The 4392-nt window shown below is 53.1% G+C and overlaps 1 long non-coding RNA gene across 1 annotated transcript; it reads left to right on the forward strand.

Moving 5' to 3' along the window:
* The first annotated feature begins 655 nt into the window (after positions 1–655).
* Positions 656–4053, forward strand: LOC108635538. The gene is made up of 3 exons (XR_001917814.1): positions 656–774; positions 1352–1501; positions 3929–4053. It is a non-coding gene; the product is annotated as an uncharacterized LOC108635538 (long non-coding RNA).
* The last annotated feature ends 339 nt before the right edge of the window (positions 4054–4392 follow it).

Genomic DNA, 4392 nt, shown 5'->3' on the forward strand with positions numbered 1-4392 from the left:
CCTGGGCCACTTGAGCAGCAGCAGTAACAAATCACAGAGGCGTGTGGCCAGGGCTGCAGGTGTGGACAGAGCAGGGGCCTCACTGTGTCCCCACTGGACAAACCCTCTTGTGGATCCAGAGGGCGCCGAGATCCAGCCCCTGGCCAAGGTGAATGGGAAGGACTCGTCCACCACCCCGCAGCCTTGGTCAGAACCAGAGGGATGGTGGACCAAGGACGCTGGAGGAAACTCCTGAGTGGGGAGGGAAATTTCTTCCCGTCCTCCCCAAGCCCCCACCTTGAAAGAGGGCCACATGCAGCTTTGCTGTGCTGCCTGCCTGGAGTTGTAAACACAGCCTATTAAGATAACGGAAGAGTGGGCTCCAAAATTTACCTCCTCTGGTTCGTCTTTCAGGAAGAGATTTCTCCTTACAAGATGCGGCTGATTTGGAGCAATCTGGTTAATTTTAAAACAAACTGGGGGGGAAAAAAAAAAAAACTGGTCTGAAAAAAACAAAAAAATAAAACAAACTGGTCTGGACACAAGCGAACAAAACAAAAGCATTTTGGAGAGAAACTGGCTTACCGAACCCTCCCCTTTTTTGCATGGTCTACCCGTTTCACAGATTTAAAAAAAAAAAAAAGGTGTTTAATAATTACCTTTGTTGACCTCTGTACCTTCTGGCTTACTCCTCTCCTGGGCATGAGACATGGCCATTCCTAGGACACAGCTGTGTGGAGGAAGGTGGTCAGACACCCAGGGGAGATCCCTGGGCTCCTCGAGGTCAAGGCGAAGGTAAGGCCATCGGTGATGGGAAGGTTGGCAGAGCCCCTGGCCTGCGGACCCGAGAGGGCCTTTATCTGGAGAAAGGGAACAGGAAGTGACCGCCAACTAGTTCAGCCTGGTACTGTTCATCTTGTCATCAATGCTCTTTGCAACACTCAATGAAAAAATATCTGTGCTGTGGACCTATTACGCGCGAGGGGCTTTGGAAACTAATTGTGAAAAAAACTTTCTTTCCTCAGACTTGACTCCATTAAGTAGATTCTAGAGTGTTTTAAAATATTTCTTCTTAAAAGCTTTTGAAAAAATGAGCTTGGGCTGCAGAATGACTTTCAGGCATGTCACCGCTGAGATATAGGACTCAGAGGATGGGAGACGGAACGCGGGGCACTGGAGGAGTTTGGAAAAGAGCCTGGAACCCCAGTTGCCCCAGGGTCTGAAGGGCAGTCAGGATGTTGTTGGACCCGAGCAAATTATGCCTACGGAGTCGACAGCTGCACTTTTCCAGCTGTAAAACCGTAGATAATTATCTGCTCGTGAATCAGTGCTCACAACCCACAGCTGACTCCATCTGCACCTTGTCTGCTAGAGTATTTGCTGAGCGAACACCGGTGGCCTCCTTGCAGCCTCCTAGAACTGGTGGGAGGGGAAGATGGAAGAGACGAGCCTGAGAAAAAGGAGGGGGGATGAGAAGTCGATCCAGAGCAGCGAACCCAAGACCACGAGTCTCCAAAAGGAGGTAAGGCCATCCTTGGGGGCAGGCCCTTCCCCGGTCCAATCGAGGAGGGGTGGTTGTGCACAACCAAATCATCCTCCCCCTCCACCACACACAAACACAGCACTTCTGATTAAACAGTTTCTCACACTCACACCCCTTTCCTTCTTGCCAGTGAACTCAGCATATTCTTGTGAGGCTAATACGTGTATGTGCTGGGTAAGCACCCAGAGGGCTGGTGTTTGCTCAGGCCAACAGTCTTTTCCCAGATAGTCAGAGACAACTTTGGATGTCAGATCCCTGCTCCAGCACCTTCACCACATGTATCCTCTTAAGTTTGAATTCCTCCTGCAATAGGGAAATCCCATTTCTTCTTAGCCAGTAGCTGGGGTGGCGAGTCCGGCATGGGAGTGACATAGGTGATCCCTCTAAGTTGGAATGTAGTAAGGGCTGGACCAGGGCTTCCCGAGTGGCGCTAGTGGTAAAGAACTCACCTGCCAACGCAGGAGGCATTAAGAGTCATGGGTTCGCTCCCTGGGTGGGGAAGATCCTCTGGAGGGAATGGTAACCCACTCCAGTATTCTTGCCTGGAGAATCCCCATGGACAGAAGAGCCTGGAGGGCTGCAGTCCATGGGGCCACAAAGAGTTGGACAGAACTGAAGTACTTAGCACACACAAGGGCTGAACTTGGAGTTGCCTGCAGCTTAGAGAGGGGTAAGATGGGGTTGTCACTGGACCTGTGAGGAGGGAGAGGTTTGGGGGTGTGGGGGAGTAAAGGGACAAGCTTCAGGCTCAGAGGATGAGGAGCAAGGGTGCCCAGAGTGAGGTCGGGATGGTGTCAAGGGCAGGACGAGTGGGCTAGGCTCTGGGCAGAGCCTCTGGAGCTCCCATGTCTGGCTGCAGAAGAGATGAAGGAGGGACCAGGGGCTTGACAGGGGGAATGATGTAGCTTGACTGTGTGTCACCTTGGGATCCCAGGGCCCCAGGAATTGGCTGAAGAGCAGCAACACCCTCCTTTTGGCCGTGAGAGAAGCACAGCCAAGCAAACCCTCAGCATGTCCTAGACTTGGGTAGGCAGCTTCAGGGTGAATGCAGAGCTCAGTAGAAGGTCCAAGCCATTGGTGAGTCAACCTGGGCCATCAGAGGAGGAAATCTGAGATGGTCATGGGAAGCAGAAGCTGATACTTCTCTGGACCTCCACTCCTCCGGTAGTGTGTCCCTTGGAGGCTGGTCACAGCTGGGCTCTTCCATGTTCTCTGAGTTGGAACTCTGAGTGCAGCCTGTGCCCAGAGAGACAGGCACACGTACATTCAACTCAAGCTCCAGAAATCAGGCTGGTGGCTTCGGGGGGCTGATGTTATAAGTAGGAACATGAAACAGACCATTTTCTTCCTTAGAATTTTTTTCTTGATTCATGTAGGATTTACACAGAGTGAAACACACAGATCTTCAGTGTTTGCTGAGTTTGACAAAGTGGTCACCCCAGAAACTTCCCTCTTGCCCCTTTCCAGGTGGCAACCCCCCACCCCTCCATGTTCTATCTCTGTAGATTAGTTCTGCCTGTTGTGGAATTTCATGGGAATGGAATCATATGGGGTGTGTCTGAGCCTGGTCTCATTGGTAGGAAGGTCATATTCTAAAAGAGGGCATCAGAGAAAGTTCACAGACCCTGAGTGTTTCTGTCCCCGGAGGCCTCGTCACTCACCTCTCACCCCCATGCCCCCGGCCAGGAGCCCCAAACCCTGACTTCACTCATAGTCTGGGGGAGGAACCCCATGCCACTCGGCCCAGCTCAGAGGTAGGCCCTAAGGGCCTTTGTTGGTGAGTGACTGTCGAGTCAGGCTTTACCCCCTGGGCCTCTTTGTCAAGAGCGGTAAGGGCTGGCAGTTGGAACCTCAGCCAGGCCTGTGAACTGCACGGCCTGTGAACCCTGGGCAGTATCTGGATCTTTCTGTTCCTCTGTTTTCTCCTCTGAAAATGGATATCATAATGGCATAACTGACTCGTTGTGAGGATTAACAGACTTAATCCACACAAGCAAGGGGCTTTCCAGGTGGCAGAGTGATAAGCAACCTGCCTGCCAATGCAGGAGATACAAGAGACTTGGGTTGGATCCTTGGGTGAGGAAGTACCCCTAGAGGGGGAAATGACTCCACTCCAGTATTCTTGCCTAGAGAATCCCATGGAAAGAGGAGCCTGGTGGAGTTGCAAGGTTTGGACATGACTGAGCGTGTGTGCACACACATGTGCACGCACACACAAATCCCCAGGAGCAGCACCCCCGGTGCTCTCCCTGTAACAGCACAGGGTGGAGGTGCCTGGGACTCTGGGCTGCCTGGCTGTAGCCAGCGTGGGAGGGGAGGACGATGGAAGGAAGAGGGCTGTGTCTGGCCTTCTGAGCTGCACCCTGTAAAAGCACTAACTCTTCTCTCCCCCGCTCTACAACCCAGCTGGGCCTGTTCAGTGGCACCTGCATCATCGTGGGCACCATCATCGGCTCTGGGATCTTCATCTCCCCCAAGTCTGTGCTCAGCAACATGGAAGCCGTGGGACCCTGTCTCATCATATGGGCCATGTGTGGGTTCTTGCGACACTGGGTAACAAAGATGCCCACCCTGGCAAAGACCCCCTGTTGCATGTGGGGCAGGATGTTGGAGCTCTGTCTGTGCAGGGTCGTGTTGCTACCCGGATCCCCCTCAATGCTTGTGTGCAGATGTGTGTAAACGGGTTTACAGAATGTCCAAAGTCCAGAGCTCAGGATGAGGGGCACCGTGGTCGGCCCTGGGAGCACAACCTCCAGTGGGGAGAGGGGCTCCCTTGACCAGGGCGAGACCTCACCGGTCCGGGGCCCCCTTTCTCTCTGTATTCCAGGCGCCCTGTGTTTCGCGGAGCTTGCACAATGATCACCAAGTCA

This window comes from Capra hircus, unplaced genomic scaffold (genome assembly GCF_001704415.2).
Source record: "Capra hircus breed San Clemente unplaced genomic scaffold, ASM170441v1, whole genome shotgun sequence".
NCBI lineage: Eukaryota > Metazoa > Chordata > Mammalia > Artiodactyla > Bovidae > Capra > Capra hircus.